This window comes from Carcharodon carcharias, chromosome 4, assembly GCF_017639515.1.
Source record: "Carcharodon carcharias isolate sCarCar2 chromosome 4, sCarCar2.pri, whole genome shotgun sequence".
NCBI lineage: Eukaryota > Metazoa > Chordata > Chondrichthyes > Lamniformes > Lamnidae > Carcharodon > Carcharodon carcharias.
In genome coordinates, this window is record NC_054470.1 from 106840842 (window position 1) to 106854532 (window position 13691).

The 13691-nt window shown below is 47.5% G+C and overlaps 1 long non-coding RNA gene across 1 annotated transcript in view; it reads right to left on the reverse strand.

Moving 5' to 3' along the window:
* Nucleotides 1–9617, reverse strand: part of LOC121277020 — a 175039-nt gene extending 165422 nt beyond the window's left edge. Inside the window, exons 1-2 of the long non-coding RNA XR_005942782.1 lie at nt 9533–9617; nt 5820–5931 (exon numbers count right to left, since the gene is read on the reverse strand). This is a non-coding gene — a long non-coding RNA (uncharacterized LOC121277020). The remainder of the gene's footprint in view (nt 1–5819; nt 5932–9532) is intronic.
* Between the last annotated feature and the right edge of the window lie 4074 nt (nt 9618–13691).

The window sequence follows — 13691 nt, forward strand, 5'->3', positions numbered from 1 at the left end:
TTTCCCCCTGGCACCTGCCGACCCTCACTTGATGCATGAACATAACCTCTCTCGGTGCCACCCTCTCAGCCTGTCAATCAACCTGCCAGTCAGCCTGTCAATCAACCGTTGGTCAATCTGTCAATCACCCTGCCAGGCAACCTGCCTATCCACCTGTCAGTCAATCTGCCAATCAACTTGTCAAGCAGCCTGTCAATCAATTTGTCGGTCAGCCTGTCAATCATCCTGTCAGCCAACCTGCCTATCCACCTGTCAGTCAATCTGTCAATCAACTTGTCAATCAGCCTGTCAATCAACCTGTCAGTCAGCCTGTCAGCATGTGGCTCAGTCTGTCAATCATCCTAGCTATCAGAAGGGGAATCTGAAGAAAATGTTTCAGAGACGAAAAATCTCCACACATTCAGGAAACCTGGACTTCTGCATAAATCTACAACCCGCAACAGTCCCAGCATGCAATTCTGTGAAAATTGAGGTCATTATTAACATTCATTTCGAACCTATATGGTCCCTTTGACTGTAATTTCTTGAGCCACGGGGGAGGGGAAGGTGGGTAAGTGAAGACCCCGGCATTGTTAAACAGATACATTAATCTAATTAAGCAGCTCTTTAGCTTGCCTTCTGAAAATATCGAGATTTTGGTGGGGGTGGGTGACATTTGGAAGCTCAACAGCTCCAGCCTGCCGGGAACAGGGATGGCAATGTGAAAGTTTTATTTGATTGAGAAGACCCCAGGCTGAACAATTTCTCTATAACTATCGTATTGAGTTCCATCATCAAACACATTGGACGGAATTGTCCCAGATACGCAGTGAGTGCAGTAGCTGGTGGGTAATTACCTGTCAGTCGCGATGGCGGGTTTTCACGCCGTATCATCCCAAACCCGCCACATTATTTATGCACTCCCTGGAAACACGCTGTTTCGATGGCGGGCAGGTTCTCATTCACCTGCCCATCATCAACTGGCCGCCCCATCACACCGGAGCCATATTAAAGTCAGATGCTCAGTGCTTCCAGACCACGACTGCTGAACGGAAGACAGGATGGCCCTAAAAGGCAAAAGGGCTGCAGCCGCCCCCTTCAGTGACACGTCTCTGGAATGCCTTTTGGACACAGCGGAGTCCCGCCAGGACATTCTCTACCCCCACTCTGGCTGCAGGATGGACAGCTGCGTCACCAGCCAGGCTTGGGAGGTGGTGGCAGCAGTGGTCAGTACCAATGACCTTCAAAAGAGAACAGCCACCCAGTGCCACAAGAGTATGGATGATCTCCTTCATTCCACCAGGGTAAGTCACTCTTCTCATCACTCTCAACTCACACACTCACAAACCTATCACACATCCATAGGGCCAGTTCAAGGGACATTGCCATTCATTTTCTCACACACACGTTCATTGTCTCCATCCCATCTATGGGACCACTCATCACACACACATGCCAGGCGTACTTATTATCTGGCCTGGCAGGCGTCCTTCTTACACTCTCTCCATCTCTATTCACGTAGGACAAGCTGCCAGACAATAACAGGGAGAGGTTGCAGACCGGTGGAGGAATGCCTGAGATTAAGGTCCTCCCTGACTTTGAAAACAGAGTCATCAAGCTGGCCGGTGAGGATCTGGACCGGCCCTGTGCTGACCGTGAGGTTGGCATTGCTCTGCCAAGTGAGGATCCAGCAGTGCAACATCCATCAGACAACTATACCGTGAGTGATGTGTCCTGTTTCACAGGCCAGTGCTATGCACTAATTATCTCTCCTTGTTTTCGCAGGCACATCTGGGAAACAGCCGACAGAATCCATGACCCAGGGCCTCTAATCAAGCCCCGAGGAAACCTCTGAAGAGGAATCTGAAGGAACCTCCCTGAAGACCCATCACAGCGCTCACTCACACCTTCCAACAGTGCAGAGACACACACCTCGGTGGGACCCAGCTTTAGAATAGCCTCGGGATCACAATCTGGTGAGCACATCACACTGTCTGATCCACAGCAGGTGGCGGCAGGGACTTCCCACGTCTCTGGCATTCGGAGGACTGCTGGGGCCAGAAATTTGCTGGGTCCGAGTCAGGTAACGAGCTTGTAGACTCGGTCGCGTCACAGTTGCTGGAGCTGCAAAGGCAAGCTCGGGAACATCAGGAAGGGATGTCCACTGCACTCCTCAGATTGCAAGGCACAATGGAGGAGTCCACCTGTCTTCAGACTGAGGTGATAGCACTGGCATGCCAATGTACCGAGGTTAATGTTGGTAGGATGACGGCCGCCATGGAGGCCTTGGTCCAGGACATTGCTCCTGCACAGCTGAGTGGGCTGAACTCCATCGCTGATGCTATAATTGGCCTCTGCTGTGTCTCCATGACAAGAGCCTTATCACAGAGGGTATTCACGCTGCTCTAAGCCAGATTGGAGTCAAACGTTCACAGATGCAATGTGAGGATCTATGGGGTGTCCTCAGTGCATGTTGTCATCATCCTCCACAACTCTAGCAGCCACGAGGGCCCCCTGAGTGCGCCTGCCTCGTCTGGCCAGTGCGAGGGCCTCATCCCTGTCATTGTCACCTCCAAGGATCTCCTCACCCTCATCCCTGTTGGCATCCTCCTCATCAGAGGAGATGTGCAGCTCCTCCATCTCCTCCTCAGCCAGCGTGTATGTGAGAGGGGTGCAGGGCAGCCCGATCTCACTCCAACCACCCCTGCTCCTCAAGGAGTCAACCTGGGGCCCCCAGGCACCAAAAGGGAGGAGGATCAGCAGGTGCACACTCCAGGACTATCCATCCAGGTGACTCTGAGAGTGGCAGGCCTAACCGAATCCCGTATTTCTGTGACCTCAGCAGCTCCAGCTTCACAGGCGGAGGAGGGTGCCACTGCAGCAGAGCAGGACCCCAAAAGCAGGCCAGGGCCCTCTAGGTCTTGGCCCTCCAAGGTCATCAGAGACAGGGCATTGTAATTAGCAGGCTGCCTCCACCTCCGTTGTGGATGTCCGGGGAGCACCAAGACGTAGCAGCAGGAATGGGAAAGTTAAGAAAAATTAGATGCACAGCCTGGGTACGGTGGGTGTTAATCACTTGTACATACTCTTCACTATTGTCAATAAACTCCCATGGATGTCTCCCTGCCTCCATGTTCTGATCAGCAGTGTTCTTGTCACTCAGATGTGAAATCTTTCAGCACAAGATAAAGGCAGGTGTCTCAGTCCAGCACCTCTTCTCTGTGCTCTGTGCAGCCTTAAGATCAAAGTGAAGGTCCGGCCTCGCACTCCCTGGACACATTACTGATGACTGCACCTCAATGGTGCTTGTCATTGCTGCCAGAATGTTGTGGGCAGGCATCACAGAGTTCCGTCATTCTCTCTGTGTGCTCTCAGCACCTTTAAAAATGGGCTGCCCCCCATCTCTTCAGCATCTGTAAGTGCTGATGTTGTGCTCCTGAAGGGCTCAAGTGTTGAAGGGGGACAAAGGATCAGATGCTTTTAAAGTTTCTGGGCTGCATCTCTATGATATAACCCTGTGAGCTGCCCTTGGCCAGACAGAATTCAGACTTTCTCAGAGGCTATGTGAAGATCTCGCTGTCCTCATTGCATGTTGTCATCATCCTCCTGCAATCGAGTGATTATTAGGGCCTCTGCTGTGTCTCTATGACAAGAGCACTATTACAGAGGGTATTCCTGCTACCATAAGCCAGACTGGAGTCAAACATTCACAGATGCAATGTGAGAATCTATGGGGTCACCTGACTGCATGTTGTCATCATCCTCCACAAATCTAGCAGCTACAAGGGCCTCCCGAGCGTGCCTGCCACGTCTGGCCTGTGCGAGGGCCTCATCCCTGTCATTGTCGCCTCCAAGGACCTCCTCACCCTCATCCCTGTTGGCATCCTTCTCACCAGAGGAGATGTGTAGCTCCTCCATTTCCTCCTCAGCCAGCTCGTCTCCCTGTTGCAGCGCTAGGTGACGATGATGCATGACACCCTCTGCGGACTGTATTGCAGGGCTCCACCAGACCAGTCCAGGCACTGGAACCACATCTTCAACATCCTGATGGTCTGCTCCACCAAGTTGTGAGCTACAGTTATGAGCCCTATTATCCCATCGTTCTGCTGCAGTCTGAGACCTCCGCACGGATGTCATCAGCCACGTCCTCTGCGAGTAGCCCTTGTCCCCAAGGAGCCATCCCTGCAGCTTCTTTGGACCCTGGAAGATGTCAGGGATCTGTGACTGACTGAAGATATAGGAATCATGCACATTCCCTGGGAAATGTGCACACAACTGGAGGATGCGTTTGTGGTGGTCATGCAACAGCTGCACATTCAGTGAGTGGAATCCCTTGCGGCTGATGTCATTCACCCTGTGTAGCAACAGAGACCTGAGCACCACATGAGTGCAGTTGACTGCACCCTGAACCTGTGGGAAACCTGACACCTGGGTGAATCCAATTGCTCTTACATCCTGGCTGCCCTGGTCCTGGGTGAAATGCACAAAGTTGTGTGCCTTGCAAAGCTGGCATCTGTGACCCCATGGAAGCATTTGAGGATGGAGGCTTGTGAGATCGCACAGAGGTCACTTGTGGAGTCCCGAAAGGAGCCACTGGCATAGAAATTGAGCGCCGCAGTCACTTTCACAGCCATGGGCAGTGGATGCCCTCCATGTCGCTGTGGCATGAAATCCTATAGTTATTGGCAGATGTGATCGACCAGTTCCCTAGACACGTGCAGCCTTCAGCAACACTGGTTCTCGGTCATCTGTAGGAATGACGGGTGACTTCTGTAGACCCTGGATGTTGCTAGGTGCAGACCAACAATGGCTCACTGTGGCTCTTGGGCAGAGTGTGTAGAAGCCCCAGCTGCCCCTCCTTCCTGAGGTTGCTGCTCCTGCCTCTGTGCAGTGAGGAGCCTCAGTCACTCTCTCCTCGATTGCCTTCACTCTCTGTAGGCCATCAAGCATACAGCAGGTTCACCAGGCTCCATGATCCTGGTGTATTCTTCTTGCAATATTGAAGAAAGAGAGCATTTGTCCTGGTTAAGTGTGAAGGCCCCTTAACGCTCCCCAAAGAGTGCTGGCCACATCTTAGATGGCCAGAGATTAGTGCACTGCACGGCTGCCAGAAATTCCACGACCTTCATCCCAGGCCACCCGACCAATTGGCAGCAGCTTTGCCCATTGGACTGCATGCTGTGTTCTCAGCTCAGGTGCAGGCATTCTCCTAACATGCACTGCAAGGCTGCACTGTTAGCTTCAACCATGGGGGAGACAGGTCCAAACCAGGATGATAACATTGCAAGGGGCTGTGAGCGCCTCCACCAGTGACTGCTCTATGGCCAGCTTTAGCGAGGAAATTGTACAACATGTGCAGTCGTCCAACTGTTCTGCGGTCCACTAAAACGTTCATAATTTTGCAGTCTGTACCTGGGGGGATGGGGGGAGCATTGGATGGGGCAGGAAGGGATTGGGAATGGTACTGTCAGCATTTTGATCTCTCTGCATTGCTTGAGTGGGCAGGTAAGCTAGAAGCCTGACTCCAATCATATTAATGTGGCTGCTCCCGAACTGTCTCAGATGCAGTGCAATGGTCATTTTATAGAGGTTTTCCAATGTGTGGCCACTTCCCTTCCCCATCCTACCCCCCCACCTCGAATGCTTGTGCGCTATATTCAACGACAGGCCCATGACCTACACCACCCCCCCAAGTTGCCTTAACGTCAGGGCAGCCCTTGACCCTCCACAAGTTGCCTCAATGACAGGGATGCACTTAACCCCAACCTCCCAGTGCCCCTCAAGCTTGAAATGCAACAGGCAACCCTGGCGAGCACTGCACAACATTACTAGGTACTCACCTCCAAGTCCCCCTCAAAGTGCAACCCGCCAAGTGCACGTTGCTTATATGCTGTTGTGGAACACATCACCATGTTTTCCTGCCGATGTGGACGGATGATCCAGCGGGCTGGCCTAATAATGACATGTTGATGTATTACAATGAGGTTCCCGATGGCGTGAAATGCAGCCCTCCATAGGTGGGCTGAGCGGACGATCGTGAACTAGTTTAACACCATTGTAAAACCAATTGCGCTGTATTGTCCGCTAACGCCACCAAACGTGCCTGACACCAACTGGCTTGGAAATTTCTGCCCCTTGATTTTATCACACTTCAACCTTTTAAGCTCATGGATGCCTGACCAGGTCGATGCAAGATAGCCTCAGAATTTAACCCCTTTAAGCTCATTTTTTTGAATCCACTATGAACTGTCTCTAAGCAAGCTATCCTTGCAAACACACAACCTCTACCACCCAGAAGAACCAGGGCAGCAGACATGCACATGGGAGGGAACATCAGCACCTGAAAGAACCCCTTCAGGCTGCGTATCATCCTGATTTGGAACGATATCACCATTCCTTTACTATCACTGCGTTAAAACCTTGAAACTCCCTCCCTAACAGCACTGCGGGTGCACCCACGCCACATGGACTAAAGCAGTTCAAGGAGGCAGCTCACCACCCCTTTCACAAGGGCATTTGGGGATAGTTAATAAATTTTGACTTTTCCAGTGGCGCCCACATCCATGAACGAATAGGAAAAGAAGGTGTGGTGTTCTAATCTGGGCGCAGTACTCCATTTGGGATCTGGCCAAGCCTTTGTACATCTGAAGAATCACTTGCTCACTTTTGTATTCCAACCCCATTGAGATAAAATAATATTTCGTTAACATTTCTGTGTAGTTTTTTTTTAGCCTGAACATTATATTTTCTTGATTTGTGCAAATTGACATCCAAGCCTCTTTTCTTCTTTTTATCAGGTGTCTGCAGTCTCAAGAACATTGGCTCCCAAAAATTAGACTTGTTATGCCCGTAACAATGTTCAATTTCTATCTCCTTATTCCTCCAACCAAGTAATTAGTATATATGGTGAAAAGTTGAAGTCCCGCAGACCCTTGGAAACAAACAGGCTGAATCATTAGGCCTTGATGGGGACAAGCACAGAGGTCAGCAAGTGTGGAATTCTACGCACCAACCAGTTTGGCACCGTCCGGCCCCAAGGACATTTTCCAGAGGTGAGATGGGGGAGGGGCTGTGGGAGAGGTACCCTCTTGCAAGCAGCAAGTAGCCAATTAAGGCTCTTTAAAGGTCAATTAAAGGCTAAAGCTGGATTTTGGCTACCAAGGTGGGTAGCTTGAGTCGGGAAATTTCCAAACTCGCCGGACCGACCTCAATAAAAGGTACCCCAATAGGTTCAGTTGTTATTTTGGTGTAGCGGGGTGCTGGGTGGAAGCGGGATGGATTTGGGCCCCCAACTCCAGAAGCCTAGGGGGAGGAGGGGGAGGGCAGGCAAATGCTGAGGTTGCTGGTTAGAAGTCCAACTTGGTTCTCTGGGATTCTGTCCCAGTTGTTTTAGAAGCTGCTAGATCCTCTAGCACTCACCCCTCACACCCATTCACTCAACCATCATGGCCCCTCATACCTCCCTGCCAACTCAATGCCTAATCATGCCCTCCACTCACCCCTATTGCCTCCTCATACACTCATGCCACCTCCATAGTCACTCATCCAGTGTCTACCATGGGCAGATCTCAGGAGCCATGTGGAAATGAAAATGAAACTTCTAAAAACCTAATGCAGCTCCTGCTCCTATACATTTGATAATGAAAAACCTCCCACTGACAAAACCCATTCAAAGATTTAAATCTCCTCAAATGGTCACTTACCTATAAAAACAAACATGTATTTCATGAAACACATCAAAGACAAGTTAAATTCTTTAATAGCCTCTTTAAGCTCTCAAGCAAACTGTGAACTCAGAACCTTCTGCTGAGATAATTGTAACTTCTGAAACTCAGACAAGTGCTCATAATGGTATAATAATAACTCTTGGAGAAATGTCAACAAAGAGCTCTATTGAAACTGCATAAAAGACCCTTATTCTTTTTTCTAACCTATGCCTGTCAATTAAAGCAGCTCAGCAAAGGGATTTATTTTAATTCTCACTGACAGCTGCAGCCTGTTTGTTTTTAAGTTGAAAGAGCGGGGAATTTACAAAACTTCAGATCATGACCATTTACATAAACCATTATCAGCTCCTTAAGCGTGTTCATGTCTAGTCCATCAATTCTTGATTCCCACAACTGCCAAAATAGGGTCTATTTGAACTTTCACCTAATTTTAAATGGACCTTTGTGATTTGTGCCTGTCCAAATCATGCCCCACCCCCTATCCTCTATGACGAAAATGCTTTCAGCAGAAATGGGGGCAGGACTTCCAAACCATTTGTAATTGTTCCTAGAGTCTTCCTGACTCTTTAAAAATCCCACCCCTTTTTCCAGTCAATGCCTAGGTGCCCAGAGGCGGCGATGAACTACCAGCTGCCTTGGGGTGATCTCCTGGAGGCAGTCTTGGGTAGGGGGGTGGTTGGTGGTGACAGGTTTTCAGCTCTCCAGGCAACCTTTGCCTCCCTGTCTGCTTGGCTTGAACTGCAGTCACTAGTCACCCCATGGAGGAGTTTCCATTCCACAATGATGGCACAGCTGCTGTGAGGAATTTCTACTTTAACGTTAGAAAAGTTGGAGAGGGTTTCAACCTCTTCCTCCCTCTCTCCCACTGTCCCTTTGGCCTGAAAAGGCAGCCTGCTATTTCTTCAGTGCTGGAAGATCTCTTATTGGCCCTCTAGCTTCGAGACCCCACCTGCCATCCTTAATGGGGCAGCAAGCCCATCTTCTGGTCATTAATTCACCAATTTTGAGAAAATTACAGCCAGGTGACTGTTCCCCACTCAGTGAGGGCTTCTAACCTCCAGCTGACTCTGACACGGGTCCTGAAGCTGGCGGGGAAGATTTGGCCCACTTGTCATATATTATCTTTATCTCCACTCTACATTTGTCTTCTTTCTTTTATTGAGAAGGGATCAGTGAGGTGCCTTCTTGAACCACTGCAGTCCATTCTCCCCAACAAATTACCAACCCATGTCACAAAGTCGCATCCAATTCCATTTGCTTTCATGTTTGCTCAGAATTTCTGGGGGTAATCCTCATCAACCACTTTCTTATGATCCACATAGAGAATAGCCATAGACATTGCCTTATCCACCGTCATAGTACCCCTACAATAAATGGAACTGGGTCAGGCAGGTGTGACCTTCTCTTCAAAAATCCATGCTAAATATTGTCCAGTGAACTCATACCAACTAGAACCACATTTCCATTTCCCCATTAATTTGACATAAGTCCCTCATAACAAATGGAGAGGGAAAATGTCCAGATAATAAATGTGTACTAATTTTAAACTGAGGTTCTTCCCAGGTTAAACTGCAGTTGAGTTTCTAAAATGTGCATCAGTGCTTCTCAGTTAGGAAAAGGAAGATCAGTTAGAGTTCTGACTCTAGACACTAACCCAATGACCCTGCTGGATGAATAAATGCACAGATACCAGTTGAAACGGGATCAGGTTCAGTTGTGGCACCCTTCTGAAAACCAGGGGAATGGAATTAATTGAATAACTCTTTAAAAGATCCGGCACAGTCACGATGGACTGAATTACCAACTTTTGTCCTGCATCATCCTACCCGCAGGATTTTCCCTTCGTCAGGCGGCCACGGCGAGCGGGCCCAGAAACGGCCGCAAAACAGACCGCTGCCCGCGATCAGGCTCCGACCACAATTTCACGCTGGCTGGCCAATTAACGGCCATCCAGCGTGAAACGCGCGCTGAAAAGCCTCAGTGCTGCCAGGGTGGGAGGGGAGGAGCGTGAGCACTGAAGTCTGCGCATGCGCAGGGGAGTGCGCAGTGAAAGCTCCCTGAAGGTACAGAGCTGCCTCAGGGAGCTGAAGAACTTTGAAATGAAAAATAAAGATTTTAAAAATAAGGGAAACATGTCCCCATATGTGACTTAGTCACATGAACAGGGACATATTAAAAATTATGTTTCAAAATTTTTGTCTTTTAGAAATTGCTGTTGGAAACCTCATCCCACCTGTGGATGAAGCTTCCTAAAAGATGCAAAGACCATCTGGCCTATTCGTCCACTCGCAAAAAATAGGATTAAATTAATTGATTAATGGCCTTAATAGGCTCTTAATTGTCAGCGGGTGCGTGCTCATCGACCGAAATATTGTATGAATGCGCGATGATGTCGGGACGCTCACCCAATGTCATTGTGCACTATTTTACTCCCAATCGGGTCAGGTGCACGCCTGCCCGTGGGATATAAAATCCTGCCCTATGAATAGTCAATTGAATAGTGTCTAGTCTTACTCTTGAAGTCAATTAGATACTGAAGGCAACCGATACCAATTGACTTGGTTCCGAGCAACATTCAGCATCTTCAGTAGAGAAGGAAGAAAACAAGGTGAAGAAGACTGATAAAGAATTTTTAAAAGTATTTACGCTGTCTGAGTTGCTTTGATATGTTATTCCTTCTATTTCTATCCTATCACTTTGCTAAGTTTTCGCATCGATAATCCTGGCAGAGCTACAAAGAGACAATCAACTTTCATTGGTTTCTGATCAGTCACTGACTCTGCTAATGGAACTGAATCCTCAACCTACTGTCGGGTTATCATCAGTTGAGCATCGTAAGATTATATCAGATTATAAGCCTTATGTTAAAAGAAGCTTCATAACTATACTGACATTGTGGACAATATAACATTTCAAGTAGAATTTATATCTGCGGTGTCACCACTATTGCATAAAAATCCAGTCATATAATGTCATAAAAATCTCCCATTTCAACTCGCCCACTGCACTATGAGGTATAGGATTTTGTACTGCTCCTTAGATTGTGTGCTGCAACATGAAAATATCAGGATATCAAAGTCAACACATTACTAACCATTGCAATCATTTTATCAATGGACCATTTCCATTGTGCTGCAGCCTGGTTGATGTCTGGCAAAATGAATGACATGTATTGGTTGTCCTTAGGTCAGAGTGATTATGGAGTACGTGTGCCTGTTGATATACTGTGCCATTTGTTTTTCAGTAACCATGCTGTAGGGGTAAAGGAAAGTGAATAAAACTCAAGCCCACTGCATATGAATGATAATCAATAAACTGAAGGCTCTCAATGCAATAATGAGCTTTTCTCTACAGTCAAAGCTGAGAGAAAAAAAATAGAGTCACCCAGACCTCTGTCACATATCTCTAAATTTCTAATTCAATGATACAATTAACATAGCCCTGGAAGCAGGTTGTCTATATGCTCTCACAAATAAAGAGACCAGAGACAGAGAATATTAGATGTAAGCAATGGCTTTTGAGGAATAGTAATCAAGGGCCCACCAAGGTTTTGGGGGCATCAGGCAGTGTCAACGAGCATAACACATATATGAGATGGCATCCATGAGCTAATGGTACCAGGGACATGCAAAATCAGAGGCACAACCAAGCTTCAGCTGCCAACTGAAGTAACAGTGGATCAGAGATGCGTGATAAGTGTTGGCCTTGCCAGTCATGCCTGCATCCCATTAAAAAAAGGTAAAATCTGTCCATGCTTGCATTGATCTCAGCTATGTAATCATGTGAGGAGAAGTGCCATAAAAAATTCTCATTAGCAGCTTAGGAATCACTGGGAGCTATTTTCAATGGCTAGCCATCCTTTTTTTCCTTGTAACATGGATAGCGGACAGGTTGAATTGGGAGGGGAGCACATTGGCCACCCATATTCGATAAACAACGTCTGCATGAGATGGTTTGCACATAGGTCTGTAAACTGGGCAAAGAAGCCCGTGTCCCAGTTCCTGTGGGAGGCTCCTTAAAAAACACAAATTGGGGTCCTATGCTGCTTGTAAGACTCAGATTGCAATGATTTAGATTCAAGTGAGCAGAGCACACTCTATCAATCTGTACCAGGCATTGGGAGACCTCACCAGTTGCATTTAAATGCAGGCCACTATTAGAGAAAAGGATAAAGATGTTTCTCAATTTGAATTTTTATGGGACTGGGGAACTAACCCCCCTCTCTCCCAACACTGGCTAGTTACTGCAGGTAATGGGGGAAACGGGGCACACAATTTAAACCATTAGCTGCCTTGTGGTATTTAGATGAGGCCCAAACCCCAAAATAGTTCAGGCCTTGCGACGCTGGATTTTGCAAGCTGCCCTGTCTTAGTTCCCAACTCAAGCAGAAGTTGGAAGGTTGCTCCCAATTCATTCCAAAAAGCATTCGGCTACTTCTGTCAATATTTATACCTTCAGCCTTTAATTCTATTCCAAAAATGATATATATTTTTTTGAAGGAAATTAATCAACTTTGCTTGGGTTGCTTTCACAGTGAAACTGTTCCACATTATCTACTATTCTGTGTGGAACAGTACCTGGTCTCACTTGAGGCTCATTAATGCTGCCCATAAACTCTGCTGCCACCACCTAATTGGCACCATGTCCCAATTGTCCATCATCCCACGCTCACTTTGGCTCTCAGTCCAGTCATGCCTCAATTTAAACATTCTCTGCCTTGTTTTCAAATCCCCCTGTGGCCTTGCCCCTCCCTCTGTCAGTAACCTCCTTCAGCACCACAAACCTGCGTTGTCTTATGAAGAAAGATTAGACAGACAGGGCTTGTTTCCACTGGAGTTTAGAAGACTGACGGGTGATTTGATTGAAGTAAATAAGACCCTGAATGGCCTTGACAAGGTCAACGTGGAAAGGATGTTTCCTCTTGTGGATGAGTCCAGAACTAGGGGCACTGTTTGAAAATTAGGGTTCACCGTTACAAGACAGAGATGAGGGGGATTTTTTTTCTCTCAGAAGGTTATACGACTTTGGAAATCTCAGCCTCAGAAGGCTGTGGAGGCGGGGTCACTGAATATTTTTAAGGTGGAGGTAGATAGATTCTTGTTAGGCAAGGAAATCAAAGCTTATTGGGGGTAGATGGGAATGAGGAACTAGAAACACAATCAGATCAGCCATGATCTTATTGAATGGCAGAGCAGGCTCAAGGGGCCAAATAGCCTCCTTCTGCCCCTATTTCGTATGTTTGTATGAGATCTCTGGCAATTATGGCCTCTTGCCCTCCCCGATTTTGACCATATCACCAGCGGTTGCCATGTCTTCAGCTGCCTAGCCCGTAATTACTGGAATTCCCTCCCTAAACTTATTCACTTTTCTACCTCTCTCCTCCCTTTAAGATACTGCCTAAAACCTACCCCTTTGTCCGAGAGTTTGGTCACCCACCGTAATACCTCCTTATGTGGCTCAGAGTTAAATTTTGTTTGATAATGCTCCTCTAAAGCAACTTGTAACCATGTTAAAGGCTCTATGTAAATGCAAGTTGTCGTATCTATGTCTTTCAGTCTAAGTTAAGGAACTTAATATTTCCACCATTAACGCATTTGTAGTAACTGAAGGTAAAGCCTCTCCTACTGTCTATCAGGGTCACGTGATTGTTCTTGGAGGCTCTGCCAATGGACCCTAAGCATGGCAACTCTGGGAGGCGGGGCTTCTTGTTGAGGACCTGGTTCAAGCATGTAGCATCTGAAAAGCTCTCTGTAATAAAGCTTATCTGTTTCTTGTTGATACCTGTCTGGTACGTCAAGCCATAACTGCATTGCAACATTTCAAAGACCTGGAATTAGGGAACAATATCCTCTTACCATTAGGGTCTCTCTTCTCTGGAAACTGCTAGAGTGCATTGTGTTCATTGAAAGCAGCATAATCAAACTCTGCACATGACAATAATGCATACATGAGCACAACAACTTGTTTAGATTTATGCTCAAATAA